This window comes from Mauremys mutica, unplaced genomic scaffold (assembly GCF_020497125.1).
Source record: "Mauremys mutica isolate MM-2020 ecotype Southern unplaced genomic scaffold, ASM2049712v1 Super-Scaffold_100090, whole genome shotgun sequence".
Taxonomy (NCBI): domain Eukaryota; kingdom Metazoa; phylum Chordata; order Testudines; family Geoemydidae; genus Mauremys; species Mauremys mutica.
This window is the reverse complement of record NW_025423262.1, coordinates 726,454-736,032: the sequence shown is the minus strand read 5'-3', so window position 1 is coordinate 736,032 and position 9,579 is coordinate 726,454. Positions and strand designations below refer to the sequence as shown.

Genomic DNA, 9,579 nt, shown 5'->3' with positions numbered 1-9,579 from the left:
TCTGCTGAACAGCGAGGTGACAAAATGTGCGGATGATCCAAAACTAAAGAGGATAGTTAAGTCCAAAGCAGACTGGGAGGAGCTAAAAAGAGATTTCACAAAACTAGGTGAAAGGGCAACAAAATGGCAGATGAAATTCAATGTTGATTAATGCAAAGTGATGCACATTGGCAAACATAATCCCAACTCTACATATAAAATGACGGAATGTAAAATAGCTGTTCCAACTCAAGTGAGTGTGGAAGCCAGTAAATAATTAACAAGGATTTGAAGAGATCTTAATGAATGTTAGTTAGTATGAGTTAGGCTAACTGTGACCCTGGTGACGTAAGATTTGTGGAAGCAAGATAATGTAAGACAAAGTGAACTGTGTGACAGTTATTACGACCTTGCAATATGCAGTCTTGCAGTCTTGTTTTTTCTAGTGAGATAGCAGAAAAGCTTATGTATAAACAAAATGTATTTGTTGCTTTTTATTGTCTCCATGATTGCACCAAATTGTCTGTAACAAAGGTATAAAGGCTTGATGTAATTGTTTACCAGGGGAGAGACCTGTCCAGGACCCTGTGTCCTATGGCACTCTCTCCCTCCATGGTAATTACTGGAGTAAATAATAAAGTATTTGATTTTGCTGCACCCAAACAAAAAGCGAGAACTAAGTTTTTCTTCGACAATTTGGGGGCTCGTCCGGGATGGCAACGCCCACGGACCCACAGACGGCTACTACGGATCATTCCCCTTCGAACCCCATGGCGCCACATGAGAGGTATGAGACCTTTTGAAATCTCTATTGGGGTATCGGAGGAGGACTGTCTGTGGGGGACGTCTGTCTCTGTTGGGCTCACGCCATCTGAACTTATTGACTGTGCAGCAGGATCAGATGCAAAGTGGTATTGGGGAGAGGCCCCAATAAGGTTAGTTTATAGCAGTACTGGGAACTGCTGAGTTGGCCAAGGTAAATGCATAGGTAAATGCATAAGGTAATGCATAAGGTAATGCATAGGTAAATGCATTAGAATGCACCGGTGCTGAGGGGTTTTTTACCGCCTCAAGAGGGGTTGTCATACCGCCTCATGGTGTTGGTCCGGACCAGGTAAAGATGCATCGTGGTTTAAAAAAAAAAAATTTAAAAAGAGATAAAAAGGAAGAAAAAGAGGCCTTGGTGTGTGTGTGTACACCAGTGTGAGTGGCTGTTACCGGGCTAGCCCGGTAACTAGTGGATCTTTTGGAGATCCGACCCACGGTGGGCTGACTCAGCCTGGCATAGTCCGGCGAGGAAACTGCCTGGGTCTAGGAGTGTGTGAACCCATCTTCCCTCCTCTTTCCTTGTGAGTCTCTCCTGTGTGAGTGCCCTGTAGGGAAAGATCCTTAGTTTCTGAGCCGCTAGCGCGGACAGGGCACCCTCTCTGTGTGTGTAAGTGGAAAATGGGTAAGGGACTGTCTAAATATTCCACCTTACCCCCTAAGGGTACCCCAGCATATTACATGTACGTACATTATGGTCCTAAAACCTGCAGGTATTTAGCGAATTGGAATCTTCACACACGTGAAAATCCATCTAAATAATGCCCATTAGAAGGTATCTTCAATCTAGATAAGATCATATATCTCAGAGGTGCTTTTAATTACAAAGAAAAGCCTCTGACACAGTGTGAGCAATTTGTCTAGGAACGGGTTAATTTGAAATTCGGCTTAGCCCTGAGATAAAGGACAGTTGTTTTGTGTTCAAGGTCAAGAATCAGTGCGGACTATGCTAAGTGCAAAGAAACTGTTTTCAGCCCCAGCTGGTTGTGAAAAATAGAAACAAAGGCGAACAAAAGGCAGTACAAGTTACAGAATTGGAATTATCTTTGCAAAGCTTAACTTTCCAGTGAGACATGTGTGAGTATTAAAGTGGTTAAAGGCTTGGAGCATTCATGTTTTTCCTGTGTGAGGTGGGAGCGTTCCCAACACTCTCCATTGTTGTTGTATTATTTTTAATGAAGATTTAAAATGTGGTTACATGGTGCGTTTTCTCTATTCCCCCCCCCCCCCCCGCAGTGTCAGTTTGATCACCTGACATGAGGGAAAAATTGGTAACAGGAATTTGTCACAGTTTGGTGAGCAATTACGAATGGGGAGCCCTGCAGAATTTACACCTATCTGTTTTACCTGTTTTACCCTTGTTATTTTATGTTTGCTTTGTTTGGTATTGTTGGTGTTATATGTTAATAATAGCATGATTAAAGGTGAGCCCTATTAGAATAAGGACACACTATCTGGTTTTGTTCTGTTTTGTTTAACCGGTTACTGTTGTTTTTCTGCTCTGTTCATTTGGGCGTTAGGTGTGTGAGCGGAACTGAACTTCTCGTTCGTAATTCCTCAGAGTGGAAGCCATGAGTGCGATGAAGCTCTGAGGTTGTCCTGAGATTTTACTGTCCCGCCCCCCTGTAACGGACAATGTAATAGAAGTGGAAAAATCTGGCTTAGACTGTAATTTTCTCTGCTCTCTGTGTAATTTTCTTTTTGTTTAAGCGTCAGCAGACAAATGGGTGGGTCTCTGGGTAGACCCCCTAAAGCGGTTTGGATTATGTGTTAAGTAAATGGCCATGTATTTTTGCCCAGGTGGCAAGCCTTACTAGGGAGGACTCGGGTAGTCTTGTGAGTAGGAATGTTTTGGAGAAAAGACCAGAAGGGTGGGGCTAGTTGTGAAGCCCACCCTCCTCGCTAAACTGGTAGTGCCTAGGATAGGGACGATTCAGCGAGAAAAGCAGGATCGGGCCCAGGCGGGCAGGCAACGGACAGGGAGATTAGAAAACAGGTTGGAAACTTTTGAATTTCAAATACTCAGAAGGATATTTGGCATGGTGATTTGAATTGGTAAAGTGGCTGTTGGAGGGAACAGCAGTTGAACTTCGTATAAATGCTAGAGAGAACGATTTTTGGTGTCTTTGAATTGTTTGTAAATACATTCAGGCATAGAAATTATTAGATTGCAATCATTTGGCTATGAATGATTTTGTTAAATCAGTTGAAGAATGTATACAGTGCTATGTAATGAAAGTTTTATTAGGCTCTAAAGGCACTATTAGTGGTGCTGTTTTTTCAGTGTTTATAAGCAGGAGTTAAAAGTTAAAAAAGCAAGCCAGAAAGCATCTGTGTTACTGCAAATTAACTAACTGATAAGGTAGAGGCCGCTGAAACCAGAGCTGTCTAAGAAACACATACGAGAAATATGGGGTGATTCCTCTATTTTGCCTGACATCAACAGCAGTATTTGTATATTTTAATTAATGATTGGCTGCCCAGCAGGGGTAGACCTGTTTTGTCTTTCAAATAATCAAAGGAGACTAATGCCAGCTGCGCAGCATTCACCGTCCCATGATTTACTGGCACAGTAAAAATTATGTTGTGTGTTCTATGTTCTGTCTTGTGGTGTTTGTCTCGTGGCCAGAATTGTTGTGTTTATTATTTTCATGAGATGGTCTGATTTGAAATCAAGCGAAAATGTTGCATTGAAATGCAGATACTTGTTTTGTTCAACTTAGAATACAAAGTGTTTGGTTACATCAGAAAAATGTGATATACTAAAGTCTAATACATTTTCTTGAGTAAGAAAAAGAAACTACATTGGCCAAATCTTTTAATTGAGAATTGTTGTTACAATTTGCATCTTGCCAGTCTTTGGAAGCAAGGACATGAAAAGTTGACCCACTCCCCATATTGTACAAGGGATCCTTCTGGCTACCTCCGACTTTTAGCCAGAGGGCTGGGGATGGTGGATAGCTATTGGACTAGAGTTTGTATTGAATGGACTCCTCAAAGTGGGTGTGCTTGTCCTGACTTGTTGTTCTAAAGCTCTGTAATAAGGTTAATTTAGTAAAAGGGTATATGTGGCATACATTAAATAATAAGACTAATGTACTGTATAACGGCATTGTGTACGTGTTTATTGTTAACAAAAGTTGTATGAATAAAAAGTAAACGTTTCCTTTGTAGGTTAAAAGAAGCCAAACAGGGGAAAAGGGAAAAGAACGAGTTAACTGAGGAAAAAATAGTTAACATATTCGGTTTCAAGATAAGACACTGACTCTGTTCAAGGACTTGGCTAACAACCAAGAAAAGGGGGGGGGGCTTGAATATACCCAAGCAGATGTAAAATCTGCAAAGACACTAATGCAATGTGTTAGGTTTCTTTTCTCACAGGTAAAGAAGCACTATCCGAAGACCCTAGCAGCCCCGCTACTCCTTGAAACCGGAAGACCGGATCAATGTAAAAGACCACCAGCGAAAGACTGCTTTGGCTCCATGCTGGGAAGGCCCTTATTGAGTCCTGCTGACTACCGACACTGCTGTGAAGTGCCAAAGACTGACTGCCTGGACCCAGGATTCTCGCTGCAAAAGGACCCCTCCACCTCAGAAGAATTTTCCTACTGATGATTAGTCTATTCCTTTTTCTAGTTCTATTGTGCTTCTGGACAGCAGGGAAAAAGGACAAGGTGACGTGCTGGTTAAACCTCTCCCTTGTCCACGAACAAATCTATTGTGCCTTTGAATTTTTCTAGAAAAAGCAAAACCATTACAGGGTGATGTACTCATAATCCCTCCCCTGTAGAATGCTGAACTACAACTGTTTCGTGAAAGGAGAAGAAACACTCATTTCACTGACATTGCGCAAGTCCAGGAATTCCTGACCAGAAAGGACATTGAGAACTGACCCTGGTGAAGAAACAACGAATTACATACTGGCAGGAAGAAATTTGTGGGACCCATGCTTGGGTATGTGGTATTAATTGGATTTTGGGGTTTATTCTACAGGCTGCGCCCTGTGTTTTGGATAAATCCTTCAGTATGTATTGCCCTCCCTAATTGGATTTTGAATGACATTGCCCTTATCAGGTTTTCAAATCACTTCTACATACCCAGATTGCTCACAGGGGGCTGCCATTAGATTAGCTCAACAAAGGGCCTGGGTTATTTCCTCTGGAAAGAAAGAGAATTGAGCTGATCCCTGTGGGCTGGGGCCAATATCTTAAAAGCCAAGAACATGATAAGAAATTGGGATAACTAGAAAAGGCTACTAGCCTTATTCTTGAAACTCAGCTATCTTAAGTACAGGCTGGCGTTGGTGAGTTACATGTCATTTCAGCCCTTAGTTCTATGACCCAGAAGTTACTGACAGAGATGGTATTGAATATCACTGAGGCTGGGAAGGCATTGCAGTGGGATCTAGACCAGACTTGGCCCACTGCCCTTACAGACACGTCGGGAGTGCCATCTGATCTGTGGCCATGAAGACATACTTGGACACTTTCTGGATGGAAGTGTGGACATTCACAGTGCTCCTTCCAAGCATATGGACCGGTTAGGGTGGGTGTGGGCTCCCACATACCGAATCCATGCCGGGTCCATGGGGAGGATGCATGTGGCATTGGGTGATTCACCGAGATATCTGGGAAGTGAGACCGCCTGATACTCCTAATCGATTTTTAGTTAGTTTAGGATTATGTTGTTGTTGTAAAAGACATAATGCCTATGGGAATGTTATTGCTTGTAGTGTTGTTAGTTAGTTTAGGTTTATGTTGTTGTTGTTGTTAAAGATATAATGATAGTAATAATACCTTTCATGTTCATGCTAATCATGCATTGTCATTACATCCCCTGAAAACCCCTAATGTTGACATATCTGCTGTAGAATTTGAAATCCATGGTTTAATGCGAATTGAGATTTGAAATATTTGTTGTACTAGAAGTACAAAAGAGGGGAGTGTGGAAGCCAGTAAATAATTAACAAGGATTTGAAGAGATCTTAATGAATGTTAGTTAGTATGAGTTAGGCTAACTGTGACCCTGGTGACGTAAGATTTGTGGAAGCAAGATAATGTAAGACAAAGTGAACTGTGTGACAGTTATTACGACCTTGCAATATGCAGTCTTGCAGTCTTGTTTTTTCTAGTGAGATAGCAGAAAAGCTTATGTATAAACAAAATGTATTTGTTGCTTTTTATTGTCTCCATGATTGCACCAAATTGTCTGTAACAAAGGTATAAAGGCTTGATGTAATTGTTTACCAGGGGAGAGACCTGTCCAGGACCCTGTGTCCTATGGCACTCTCTCCCTCCATGGTAATTACTGGAGTAAATAATAAAGTATTTGATTTTGCTGCACCCAAACAAAAAGCGAGAACTAAGTTTTTCTTCGACATGAGAGATCTTGGAGTCACTGTGGCTAGTTCTCTGCAAACATCCACTCAATGGGCAGTGGCAGGCAAAAAGCGAACAAAATGTTGGGAATCATTAAGAAAGGGATAGAGAATAAGAGAGAAAATCTTATTGCCACTGTATAAATCCACGGTACGCCCATATCTTGAATACTACATGCAGATATGGTCGCTCCATCTTAAAAAAGATGTATTGGGATTGGAAAAGGTTCAGAAACGGGTATGGAGTGTCTGCCATATGAGGAGAGAATAATAAGACTGGGACTTTTCAGCTTGGAGAAAAGATGAATAAGGGGAGATATGCTAGAGGTCTATAAAATCATGATTGGTGTGGGGAAAGTAAATAAGGAGTGTTACTTATTCCTTCTCATAACACAAGAACTAGGGGTCACCAAATGAAATTAATAGGCAGCCCGTTTAAAACAAACACAAGGAAGTATTTTTTCACACAATGCACAGTCAACCTGCGGAACTCCTTGCCAGAGGAGGTTGTGAAGGCCAAGACTATAACAGGGTTCAAAAAAAGAGCTAAATCGATTCATGGAGGACATGCTCTGAGCCAGGCTGGGCAGGGATGGTGTCCCTAGTCTCTGTTTGCCAGGAGCTGGGAATAGGTGACAGGGGATGGGTCACTTGGTGATTCCCTGTTCTGTTCATTCCCTCTGCGGCACCTGGCTTTGGCCGCTATGGGAAGACAGGATACTGGGCGAGATGGACCCAGTCTGACCCAGTCTGGCCGTTCGTACGTCCTTACGTCCTTATGCTCCTTTCATACAGATGCCTGGGATTCTGCCTCACAATGTGTCCCTGAGGTCTCAGCCAAAATGCCCAGACAGGCAAACACTCTGGGCTCCTGAACCCTCTGCCCCCCACCTAGTGCCTATGGCTCATCCTTGACCCTTACTGCTGCTCCTTGCTGTAGACTGTGAGAGGAGCGGAGGCAGCGCAGGAGCCTTCGGGGGACGCAGATCTGAGGCTTTGGGGAGACACATTGTCTGAGACATCAGAGCGCTGCAAACCCTGCAGCCACCCCCTCAATCCGGGGCCTGTTCCAGCCCTGAGTCTGGGCTGCAGCGATCCCTCCCCCAGAGCAGGGCGCCCACAGATAACAGCCTGGAAATAGGCGTCTGACACTAATTCCTGTTCTCCCTGACAGGGCCTCTCCTAGACCAAGGGCCTCTCCCAGGCAAGACGTGTCTTCGGTGCCCTCCCCCCCATATGTTAAAATTTTGAATATCTTATTTTTATTGCATTTGTAGCTCAGCTCATGATTTTGACGCACAATTTCGATGCATGATTTTCTCTGTCATATAAGATGATAAATTTGCAGGCTAGGTTCTGTAAACCTGTATTTATTCATGCCATATATAAGCAAATAAAACAAATGCATTTTCTTTAAGCACATAGAAACTTTTTAATTTTGACAGTAACTGAAATGTACTAACATCTAGAAATGGAACTGTCACTAGCACAGGATGGGCCGGTATTAAATAGTGTTACAGTCGGAGACAGACAGCATTAGGATGTTAACCCCAGGCCTTTAGTTGAAAGGTCGCTTCTCTCGCCTTTCCCCCATGAACTGAAGCGCAGCATTACAGAGATCCAAAGATTGGCCAATCGCATGTCCAAGTGCTAAAATAGCAAGCGATGTCGGTCTCTCATTGGTCATCAGCGACTGAAGATGTGGTTTAATGAGCCGGAGCTTCAAGGCGAGGGTGGCTCTGTCCACTGCCTTCCGTTGCGCTGCTGGGTCCCAAGTCCCTGGTGGCCAATATGTGACGCTGGGAGAAGAGAGTGGGGTGGCAAGTGGCGGCAGGACTTTTGCCACCAGGGTCTAGGTGCCCAACTTCCTCCTGGTACTGCTGGCCCCCCGTCGCCTTCAGGAAACCCAGGAACTAAGGCAGGAATAGGGCGAGGAAGCAAGTAAAGCCGAGCAAGGAAGGCAAAAGTGAATCTTGTCTTTATGGGCTGCTCGCAATGATGTCCTTTTTCTGTGCCACAGCTGACAACAACATCCCAGACAGAAAAGCAGGAGGCCAAAAAGAAACCGAGCAGCTGCTGAAGTAGTTCAGTTGGGAGCGTGCTAGACTAACAGGCTCGTCTATCCCCCTGTGGGACACAGGGCTCAGGGGTCCCACTGTTCAGGTTGCATCCCATAGATCCCATCACAGACTTTCAACAACCACAGCAGATGTTCACTGAAACAGTGAGAGAGATGGCAAAATAGTGATCTCCAGGGCCTGCAGACATCAAACTATCAGGAATTCTGTGCAGAGAGGACCCTGCAAGTGGAAAATGCCTTTGGAAAAGACCCTTCTGTCCCCAGCTGTGGTCGTACAGTGCTTAGTGCTCTGCGTTGTGGCCTCAAGAGCCATGGATGCAAGTTGAGTTATGGTGACCTTTTCCTTGTCTCCACGTTTCTTAGGTGCCTCCTTCCAACACTTGTCAGAAAAAACGACTGGTTTCTTTTGGAAGCATTTGCATTGCAAGGCAGAGGCAGTCCTCTCTGTTTCCTCAAAAGATTGACCAAAAGGTGGGAGGAGTGGGCACATTTGGCAAGGCACCACTGGGTGCTGCATCTCTAACCTCCACTTTACCTGGCAGGTGTCTCTGGAACTTTTCTCCCAGCGGCTCCATTTTTCATCAGTGACAATCAAAAGGAAGATGACATGACATCTGTGTGCAGACATCCCCAGCGAATCACAAGGACGTGTGGCGCAGGCTCTCGTGTTGCAGCAATTGCAGTTGAAGCAACCACCATGCTAATGCCAGTCACAGCAGCCTTTTCATCAACTCCAGGCTTGTGATTTGATTCTTTCCAATGCTTCTCTCCAAAGAAGCCTTTTCCTTAGCAAGCAATTACTTGGATACCAAGGGAGGTCTCTTCTGTTTCCCGGAAAGACAAAGGAAAATGTGAGCAGAGGAGTTGAAAGCCATAGAACAAGGCACCACTGGGAGTTGAACCCAGGATCTCCTGTTTAATAGACAGGTGCTTTAAGCCAGCTAAGCCATGGTGCCTGCCTCAAGAAAGTATTTGCCACTGTTCCATTTGATGGTCCAGGACAACACCTGCAAATTCCAAACTACAGACATTCCCCATTTCCCTCAAGACTTGCAAGGAAGAACTGGCAGGCCAAGCCAGGATCTCCTAGTTACTAGGAAGACACTTCAACCAGCTCTTCCCAAAGATCATTATCCAGAGACCTTTAAACAGCCACTGCAGATGTTCACCAACAAAGTGATGCCAAAATGGAGTTCTCCACTGCCTGCAGCCATCACACTACCAGGAGTTCTGTGCACAGAGAGGCCCCTGCTGGTGGGAAAAGGCTTTGGTAGAGACTCTGCTGACACCAGCCGTTCTCATATAGTGTTTGGCGCTC

The 9,579-nt window shown here is 44.2% G+C and overlaps 1 non-coding gene across 1 annotated transcript; it reads right to left on the bottom strand.

Annotated features, from left to right (window-relative positions):
* Positions 1 to 9,142: 9,142 nt before the first annotated feature.
* TRNAN-AUU lies at positions 9,143 to 9,217 on the bottom strand. Its single transcript has one exon. It is a non-coding gene; the product is annotated as a tRNA-Asn (tRNA).
* Between the last annotated feature and the right edge of the window lie 362 nt (positions 9,218 to 9,579).